Source organism: Macaca thibetana, chromosome 14, assembly GCF_024542745.1.
Source record: "Macaca thibetana thibetana isolate TM-01 chromosome 14, ASM2454274v1, whole genome shotgun sequence".
In the NCBI taxonomy this organism is placed as follows: domain Eukaryota; kingdom Metazoa; phylum Chordata; class Mammalia; order Primates; family Cercopithecidae; genus Macaca; species Macaca thibetana.
In genome coordinates this window covers 111,325,578-111,335,917 of record NC_065591.1, presented here as the reverse complement: position 1 = coordinate 111,335,917, position 10,340 = coordinate 111,325,578, and the positions used below count along the sequence as shown (strand labels likewise).

The 10,340-nt window shown below is 47.6% G+C and overlaps 1 long non-coding RNA gene across 1 annotated transcript; it reads left to right on the top strand.

The window, feature by feature from the left end:
• Positions 1-399: 399 nt before the first annotated feature.
• Positions 400-4,600, top strand: LOC126936590 (uncharacterized). The gene is made up of 5 exons (XR_007719444.1): positions 400-494; positions 1,338-1,596; positions 2,852-2,891; positions 3,349-3,450; positions 4,109-4,600. It is a non-coding gene; the product is annotated as an uncharacterized LOC126936590 (long non-coding RNA).
• The last annotated feature ends 5,740 nt before the right edge of the window (positions 4,601-10,340 follow it).

The following is a 10,340-nucleotide window of genomic DNA, read 5'->3' as shown; positions in this document are numbered from 1 at the left end:
TGCCGGGAAAGCGCGACTGACAGGTTGTGATCTGCAGGTTTTGGCGCCGGGCTCCAAGCTCCAAGCAGTCTGGGGAAGGCTGTCCGCCTGCTGGGGGCTGCGTTCCGCTTCCGCGCCCTGCAAGTCCCCCCTCTCGCGGACCGGGTGCCGGCCCCTGCCTCCAGGCCCCGCAGGCCCCCCACAGCCGCCAGACCCCAGCCAGAGTCGCCTGGCCCTCCCTCTGGCCCCGAGAGACCCCTAAACAAACCCCTAGCCCCACGAGCGGCCCTCCTCCACGGGCAGTCCTTCCCGGTGTCTGACTCAAATCTCCGGCTCTGGCACGACGCCGCGTCTCTGTAGGAAGGAGCACTGTGCGGTCGTGCCGGTTCCTTCCTGCGCACTTGGAGGGACCCAGCTAGCAATCAGTCACGCTGGCATTTTTCTCTGAGCCGACAAGGCAATTTGTGAGGAGCAGGGCTTTCTCGCCGGCTGGATGCTAAGTGGGAGCAGAGGAGGTGGGCGTTGGGGGCGTTCTAAAGAGATACCCAAATTAAACATCCAATCTGCCATGTCCTGTGTCACTCAACGCGATTCATCTTCTCCCTGGCTCCCGCTGGGGCGGCTCCCAGAAGCTCGAGGACGTGAGCTGCGGTCGTTGGCGGCGCGTCGCCTCCTCCGCGGAGAACAAACGGACGCCCCGCGGCCCCCGCCCCACCGCAGCTCGAAGAGCCTGCGCCCCTGAGCTCGAAGAGCCTGCGCCCCTGAGCTCGAAGAGCCTGCGCCCCTGAGCTCGAAGAGCCTGCGCCCCTGAGCTCCGCAGCGCTGAGCCGCGGGAGAGGGATTCGGAGGGAACAATGGGCAGGAGGAGGGGCTTGGGGGTTTCTAGGCGCCCCCCCCCCCGCTCCCCCGCCTCTTCCATTATCTGCCTCAATAACTCAGCAGGAGGCTGGGCCGGAAGCTGAAGGTCTGTGCGTGGCTGAGTTTGCACATTCCAGAACCTAGAAGTGGTTCCCATACTGCCTTCTAGGCCCTGCGTGCTGCTCTGCTGAGTTGGAGTTCTCCTCCAACCATCCAACTAGTGCCCAAGCCTGCCATTCCTGCATTCAGGCCAAGGAGGAGGGGCTGGGGGCTCAGAGGATGCAATTCTCACCCTTGCAAATGGCTTTTTTTTTTTTTTTTTTTTTTTTCTGAGACAGAGTCTCACACTGTCACCCAGGCTGGAGTGCAGTGGTGCAATCTTGGCTCACTGCAACCTCTGCTTCCTGGGTTCAAGCCATTCTCCTGCCTCAGCCTCCCGAGTAGCTGGGATTACAGGTGCATGCCACCACACTCAGCTAATTTTTGTATTTTTGGTACAGATGGGGTTTCATCATGTTGGCCAGGCTGGTCTTGAACTCCTGACCTCAGAAGATCCACTCGCCTCAGCCTCCCAAAGTGCTGGGATTACAGGTGTGAGCCACCGCACCTGGCCTGCAAATGGCTTTTTGATGAACCCCATGTGTGCAGCGTTGCTCCCCAACGTCCCAAGGCTCGCTGGAGAACATCCCCACTCAGCCAGGAGGAGGCGCTCTGTCCAGATTTGGAGAGGTGAACACATTTCCCAGTGGAAAACCAAAGGTGAGTTGGCCTCAGAAGACCAGGGAGGAGAGAGAAGGGAGGCAGATCCCAGGAGTCCTGGTTCCCAGTTCCCAAGGGCTCACAGCTGGCTAATGGCTACTGCAGCTGGGTTACCTGCAGTTGACCTCCCAGGTCCCACCTCTCCCCAAGTCTAAGGATCAAAAGCCCTGGCTCTCTAGAGCTCATCCTGTCCAACCTTGCTGCATCCAGAGCAACCCTCCACTAGACAGGCCACCAGCACCTGAGCAAGAGAAGAGGGGTGGGGAAACATGAGAAAAGACGAAGCATGAGGCTGGGTTTCCTTTAAGATTGCAGTTTGGGCACGGTGGCTCATGCCTCTAATCCCAGCCCTTTGGGAGACCAAGGTGGGTGGGTCACGAGGTCAGGAGATCGGGACCAGCCTGGCCAACATAGTGAGACACCATCTCTACTAAAAATACAAAAATTAACTGGGCATGGTGGCATGCACCTGTAGTCCCAGCTACTCAGGAGGCTGAGGCAGGAGAATCGCTTGAACCCACGAGGTGGAGGTTGCAGTGAGCTGAGATCGTACCACTGCACTCCAGCCTGGCGATAGAGTGAGACTCTATCTCAAAAAAAAAAAAAAAAAAAAAATTCTCAGTTTGTGCCTAGGTAAGAGAAGGAGCAGATACCATATTAGATTCTGGGCTCCATTACCCAGGATGACAGCAGCATGACTTTGGCTATATACATCTCGTGCTGGCTTCTAGTCTCGACTCTGACACTAATTTTCTCTGTGAATTGTAGGAGACCAAAATATGACTGTAGGGGACCAGAATATGCCACCCTAAAATATGCCTTTCTAGCATAAGGATTATTTTGAGAAACTGCAGACACAGGAGAAACTGAAAACAGAGTAGAAGTTACCCTTTTGTATGGGAAATTTACATTTACAAAGGAAATCTCCCTTTGTAAGGATGTCTCCCTCTGTGTACCAGGAAGAGAAGGATGTCTCCAAACCACTAGAGACTTATCAATGGATAAGGCACTGACTTTAATATGCATAGCAAACCTTACCCTTGTTTACTGTGCTTTTCCTGGTCACCTCCCGTAACTGGCCTCCCTCATACCTTTCTTTCTGTGTTTCAGCTGAAGACGGTATTTCAGCCTGAATTCTAAGCCACCTCTTTGAGATTTACTCCTTTTTCCCTGGGCATCTCCTATGTGTACATAAGGTATAGAGGTTAATAAACTTCTGTTTGTTTTTCTCTTGTTAATCTGTCTTTTGTTACAGGTGTTCCAGCCAATGAACCTAAGGAAGGTGAAAGGAAATGGTACTTTTCTTCCCCTACAGAATCTGAATGACCCAGGAGCTCCTGTCTTCCTCAGTTTCCTATTTCTAAACAAGGACTTTGAATATTGGTGCCTGAGGGTTTTTCCAACTTCTTTTCTCTCTAAATCCCTCTGGGCCCTTGCCTCTTGGTGCAGGGCAGTAGAGAACATGGCAAGAAAAAAAAAATAGCTCAGAGCAGTCTAAGCCCTGCAAAACTGATCAGGCCCTGAGAGACAGGAGTTTGGGAATTCAGTCATACACATCTCTCCTCATATTCCACCCAGGCCCAGGAACAATTGTTCAAAGGGATTCTGTTCCTGACCAGCTGCCTCACCCATTATCTTCAGGTTCCTAAATTTGTGATACAAAGAATAGCAAATGACGAATGAATGGCTTATGTTGCTGTTATTATTATTATTACTTGCTTTTTAGAGACAGGGTCTCACTCTGTTGTCCAGGCTGGAGAGTGGTAGCATGATCACTGCTTACTGAAGCCTCAACCTCCTCTACTGAAGCAATCCTCCTGCCTCAGCCTCTGGAGTAGCTGGGACTACAGCCAGGTACTACCATACCCAGATAACTTTTTTTTTTTTTTAAGATTGAATCTCACTCTGTCACCCAGGCTGTAGCACAGTGGCACAATCTTGGCTCACCAAAACCTCTGCCTCCCAGGTTCAAGCAATTCTCATGTCTCAACCTCCCCAGTAGCTGAGATTACAGGCATGTGCCACCGCGCCTGGCTAATTTTTTGTATTTTTAGTGGAGACAGGGTTTTGACATGTTGCCCAGGCTGGACTTGCACTCCTGGGCTCAAGCAATCCACCAGCCTCAGCCTCCCAAAGTGCTGGGATTACAGGTGTGAGAGACTATGCCAGGCCTTTTTTTTTTTTTTTTTTTTTTTTTTTTTTTTGTAGAGACAAGGGTCTCACTCTGTTGCCCAGCTTATCTTAGTATACATTCTTGGTAAACAACCTGTGAACTGCCTCTTCTTTTCTTTTGAAAACCCACTTGTAACTGCTGCTAATTAAGAGCTTATGTTCAGGGCAACTTAAATCTATGCTCCCTGATTGCAGTCTTCAAACTTGATGCAAACAAACTCTCTTCTTATATTAATTTTGCCTCCATTTTTTCCTTTACGGCCACAATGGGGAAGGGAATCCTTGAGGTCAATGACACCAGGACAGCTCAGTTGCAAATTCCTTGTCCTTTCATCCTTAGAAATGCACCAGTAACCTCTCTGTGCCTACTCGGGCTTGGGAGCCTTCCTGATTTAAAAAAGAAGAAGAAGGAAGAAGAAGAAAGAAGAGAAAGAAAGAAGAGGAAGAAGAGAAAGAAGAGGACGAAGAAGAAGGAAAAGGAGATGAAGAAAAAGGAAGAGGAAGAAAGAAAGAAGAGAAAGAGGAGGAGGAAGAAGGAGAAGGAGAAGCAGAAGGAGAAGGAGAAGGAGAAGGGGAGAAGGAGAAGGAGAAGGAAGGGAAGAAGGAAGAAGGAAGAAGAAGAAAACTTGTCAGACTGAGAGACCTGACTTTTGCTTCAGAAAATTGGTCCTGGAAGTTCAGAGCATTTACTGTAAACCTCTCCTGGGTGATCATTGAGGAGCTGGGAGCCTCTTGCTCCCAGCATGTATGTTGACTCCAAGAGAGGTGGTGAGTTGCTTAAGGCTGGTGGTGGCAAATCAGGCCCAGAGAAAAGGCACCCTGTCTACCAGGCCAGATGCTTCTTCTGCAGTGTTGTAACTGTAGTAAGTCCATTGCCTGATGTATTCAGCAAGTCAGCAAGTAATTGCCCAGTGGATTCTTTCTGCCTGCTGTACGGACAAAACCCATTCACTGATACTGTGGTATTAAAGAATTTAATTAACGATACATTCACTGATACTGTGGTATTACAGTAAACAATTTAATTAATGATAGGCCAGCCACGTGGGAGAACTGGGGATCACTCAACTCAATCTCCTTGAAGGCTTGGAGGTTAGAATTTTTCAAGGATAGTTTGGTGGGCAGGGAACTAAGGAATGGGTGCTGCTGATTGGTCAGGGATGCGATCCTGGTGGAAAACTGTCCTCATGCACTGTGTCTGCCTCTGGTTGGGGTGAGGGCACAGGACTGGTTGAGTCATGAGTCATTAAGTCCAGGTGGGCTCAGTTGGTTGCCAGAATGCAGAAGTCTGAGAAACGTCTCAGAAGACCAATCTTAGATTCTGGGATTGGTAGTGGTGTTATCTGTAGGAGCAATGGGGAGGTCACAAAACTTGTGACCTCTAGCCACAACAACTCCTTAGAAATAAGAGATTATGGAAACTATGCCCTACTTCTTTTTTTTTTTTTTTTTTTTTTTTTTTTTTTTTGAGACAGAGTCTCACTCTATCACCCAGGCTGGAGTGCAGTGGCGTGATCTCAGCTCACTGTAACCTCCACCTGCTGGATTCAAGTGATTCTTCTGCCTCAGCTTCCCAAGTAACTGTGACTACAGGCATGCACCACCATGCCTGGCTAATTTTTTTTTTTTTTTTTTTTTGGTAGATACGGGGCTTCACCATGCTGGCCACGCTGGTCTCGAACTCCTTACCTTGTAATCTGCCTGCCTCAGCCTCCCAACGTGCTGGGATTATAGGCATGAGCCACCATGCCCAGCCCTGCCCTACATTTAAGCAGAATTCAGGCCCCTCCGATATTCCTAATCTTGTGGCCTTCCATTGGTCTTACAAGGGCAGCTTCAGCCCCCTAACAAGGAGGGGATCAGTTTTAGAGAGGGACTATTATCATCCTTACTTCAAAGTTAAACTGTAAACTAAATTCCTCCCATGGTTAGCTTGGCCTATGCCCAGGAATGAGGGAGGACAGCCAGCCTGGGGGGTTAGAAGCAAGATGGAGTCAGCCTTGCTAGACTTCTCTCACTGTTATAATCTCTGCAAAGACAATTTTAAATATGCCCAAGACACCAGGTTGCAGCAGAGAAAGAGGTTTAATTGTAGGGACACCAAACAAGGAGGCAGGAGGAAACCTCAAATCCAACTCCCTGAGGAGTCTGGGGATCGTGTTCTTCAGGGTTTTGGAGTGAAAGTGTGGAGATTGTTGATTGGTCAAAGAGTGCAGGTTGAAGCCATAAGACAGGGAGATGAAGAAACTGTATTCTCTTATTGATTCTGTTCCTCCGTGGGAGTCTTCAAACTGGTTGGCATAAGCTGTTTTACTGGAATTGGGGATCTGAAAAACACGGTAAGCAATTTTTAAATGAGAGCCTTGTGATTCTAAAGTCAGAGATCCTATCTAGCTTAAACAATAGTCTTGTGGTTCTGACATCAGAAATTCTATCTATAGGAACCATGTGGATGCAAACGGCCAGTATCTAGACCTACTGTGACTGTTGGTTACAACGAAGCTGGTCAGAGTGCAGCCTGATTAATGCTTAATCATCCCCATATTTCTGTTCAGAATTCTTGTTAACCCCGTGAAGACAGCTTCAATGTCACAGAGCTGCCTGTAGGAATGAATGCCTTACACCTCAGACCTGGCCCTCTCCATCTGCCCTTTCCATGCTGCCAACAGGGCCAGTGGCAGCGGTGACCAGTCACTGGGAAGGCCCAGCTGAGTCAATGTTTGCTGGCTAACTGCAGGAGGAATGATGAACTGGTCCACATGAATGGAGAGGTCCAACACAAAGCTATGCTAATTCTTCATAAGCTCTGCCTGCCGCCTTTTATATATCAACCTGAAATGTAATTATCTTTATGGCTGGCGGAGTAAATCACCAGTATGTGTCAAAGAGATTTGCTTCTGTGTTTTATTACGTAATATATTAGCTCTACAGTTTTAAGATGTCATTACTTGGCTAATCGCATGAAACGTTTTCATGAGCAAACAGTGATGCTGGTGGGAGCTGGGGCCAGAGACCTGTGGCTAAATCCTTCAGAGAAATGCTGAGAGAGGCCTCGGGGGATCACCTTGTCCAACCCCCTGCCTCCAGGCTTAGAGAGCTTTAGACAGGCAGGAGTTCTGCACTATCTGAGGGGCTTTGAGAGGTAGAAGACAAAGAACAGCCAACGATGAATGGGGGACATCTGGATGACCCAACAATTTTATTCCTGAGTGTATCCAACAGAAATGCATGCTATGACCACAAAAGGACATGCACAAGAATGTTCATAGTGGCTTATTCCTAATAGCAAAAAACTAGAAACAACCTAAATATCATCAACAACAGAATGGAGAAAATAATTATGGCATGTTTCCTGTTGTCCCAGTTACTTGGGAGGCTGAGGCAGGAGGATCACTTGAGCCCAGGAGTTCAGGCCACTGCATTCCAGCCTGAGCAACACAATGAGATCCCATCTAAAAAAATAGAATTATGGCATATTTACACAATGGAATACTACATAGCAATCAAAAAGAAAAAATGTCAATAATTGATGACCTGTTGACGCATGGGTGACCCTCACAGGCTTCATGTCCCCCTCCCTCTTGGAGACACTGAAGCTGTTTTGGTGGATTAGGTCACCTGATTCACCCACTTACTGGGCTCTTTCAGAGCTCCTGGAATGTCCTCCTCATCCAGCCCCAAATGCAGATCTGAATTTCTCAGGGTGAAATCCCTACAACATTCTCTTGAGGTTTACCGTCTCCTTCCTCCTCCACTACCTGCTGTACATCAGCATCTTCATCAACAAACTCATTTTGTTTTTGCACCCAACAGTGGTGTGTGTTCAAACTTTCTTCCCTGGCTATGAGTCTGGTGGACAAAGGCAGCATGGTATAATAGAAATATCACAGGCACTGCAATGAAACCCACCTGCTTTGAATCCTAGCTTTACTGCTTTTTATTCTGTCATCTTAGATCACTTAAACTCAGTCAGCCTCAATTTCCACACCTGCAAAGTGGAATATCTTCTTTGCAGTGGGAAGTAATGAGAAAATGAGAAAACATGAGCTTTTGGGTTTTTTTTTTTTTTTTTTTTTTTTTTGAGACAGAGTCTCATTCTGTCACCCAGACTGGAGTGCAGTGGCATGATCTCGGCTCAGTGTAGCCTCCACCTCCCAGGTTCAAGCGATTCTCCCACCTCAGCCTTCTGAGTAGCTGGGATTACAGGCGCACGCCACTATGCCTGGCTAATTTTTGGATTTTTAGTAGAGATGGGGTTTCGCCATGTTGGCTAGGCTGGTCTTGAACTCCCGGCCTTAAGTGATTCGCCTGCCTCAGCCTCCCAAAGTGCTGGGATTACAGAGGTGAGTCACCACGCCCCGCCAACATGAGCATCTTACTTGGTGCCTAACGTGTTTTCTTGCATTATTCATACGATTATTCAACAAACATTTACTGAACTTCTATACTGTGCCAAAGACCATGCTAGGAGCTGGCACACAACATTGTCACAGTCTATAGTTGACTATTTGTGTTTTTGCAGATTTGGTATCTGAGGGTTCACATTTTGATTTCTCTTTTGGGAGCCACCCTTCCCTCATTTGCAGCTCAGGTGGTTCACCCTCCACCCCATCCCCTAGTTCAGGATATTGCATCCCCCTGGCCACAGGGATTGGCTCTGGGATAGGCTCATGTTCCAGTTGGTTCCATGAGATTCAGCCCTGGAACTTTGGCTGAAACTATTGAGAAAGAGGTGATCCTTTTCCATCAAGCATGGTTAGCTGGTCTAATGGAGCTCCAGATTTGCTGAGAGATTTTCTTGCCACCTCTCTAGGAGAGTGTGCCTAAGGATAAAGACAATGAAGAAAGCTGGGCAATGAAGAGGGAAAGGCACTCCATAGCCTCATTAAGCCACACAAGGACTGAATTGGGTTTCTGATGTTCACAAATAAAAACAATGCTGATTAATTTACTGCCCTAAAAATGACTAACATTCAACGAATTTTACTATGTGCCAGGCATTGTGCCAAATGCTTCACAGGCATCATCTCATTTAATCCTCACAATGACCTGACAAAACAGGTGCTGTGGGTTGAACAAGTGTCTTCCAAAAATTCTTGTCAACCCAGAATCTCACAGTGTGACCTTATTTGAAAATAGAGTTTTGCAGATGTAATTAGTTCAGAAGAAGTCACACTGGATTAGGGCGAGCCCTAAATCCAGTGACTGGGGCCGGCTGTGGTGGCTCACGCCTGTAATCACAGCACTTTGGGAGGCCAAGGTGGGCGGATCATCTGAGGTCAGGAGTTCGAGACCAGCCTGGCCAACATGGTGAAACCCTGTCTCTACTAAAAATACAAATAAACTAGCCGGGCATAGTGGCAGGCGCCTATAATCCCAGCTACTCAGGAGGCTGAAGCAGGAGAATCACTTGAACCTGAGAGGCAGAGGTTGTAGTGAGCCAAGATAGCGCCATTACACTCCAGCCTGGGCAACAAGGGTAAAACTCCGTCTCAAAAATAATAATAATAATAATTCCAGTGACTAGTGTCTTTCTTAGAAGAGGAGAGGACACAGAGAGATACAGAGAGCGTAAGAGGAGATGCCTTGTAAAGATGGAATCAGAGCTTAGAATGATGCAGCTACAAGCCACGGAACACCTAGGGCTGCCAGGAGCCACCAGAGCTAGGAAGAGGCAAGGAAGGAGTTCTTCCCCAGAGCCTTCCAGGGAGCATGGCCTTGCTGACACTTTGATTTTGGACTCTGGCTTCCAGAGCTTTGAGAGAATAAATTTCTGTTGTTTTAAGCCACCCAGTTTGTGATTTGTTACAGCAGCCCTAGGGAGCTAATACAGTAGGTAATGATCATTACTATTTTTGAAGATGAGAAAACTCAGGCTAAAGAAGTTAAGTAACTTGCCCAAGGTCTTGTAGTTAATTTAACACCAGAGACAGGATTCAACCCCAGGCAGACTCCAGAGCTGTCTTTCTTTCTTAGTCATTAGATGATATACAGCAGGTGCATATAAATCCTATTCCTTTCCCAGGTCATATTTTACTGTTCTTTGCATCCCTAGTGCTTAGCATGCTGTTTGCTATTTAATAGGTGCCCAGTGACCATTTGGGAATTAAAGTCATTAGGAGCCCTACAGAGTAGGGCACTGAGAGGGCAAAGAAGGGAAAGATATAACCCTTGACCTCCAAAGGTTATAGTTTAATAGGGGAGACCAGAACATGCCACCCCAAAAGATGGATTGTTGAGCTGAAGGCAATTTAGAAGCAGATGCAGGAAAGCGCTCTACTCTCCTCTATGTGCCCAAAAGCAGGACATTGATTTACAAAGACAAAAGATATCCCACTCCCTCTTCTACCTAGGAGAATGCAAGCTAACCATGGAGGATAACTTTAGACCCTTACCAGCCTGAAGATGGTACCACAGGAATCTATATTAACAAGCTTTACTAATAACCTTTATCTGCCAGTTATTTGCCAACCCACAAGTTGCTGCCCCTGGAGAGTCAAAGTCTGTTTTGTTTTTTTTTCTTTTTTTCTTTTTTTGAGACAGAGTCTCACTGTCACCCAGCCTGGAGTGCA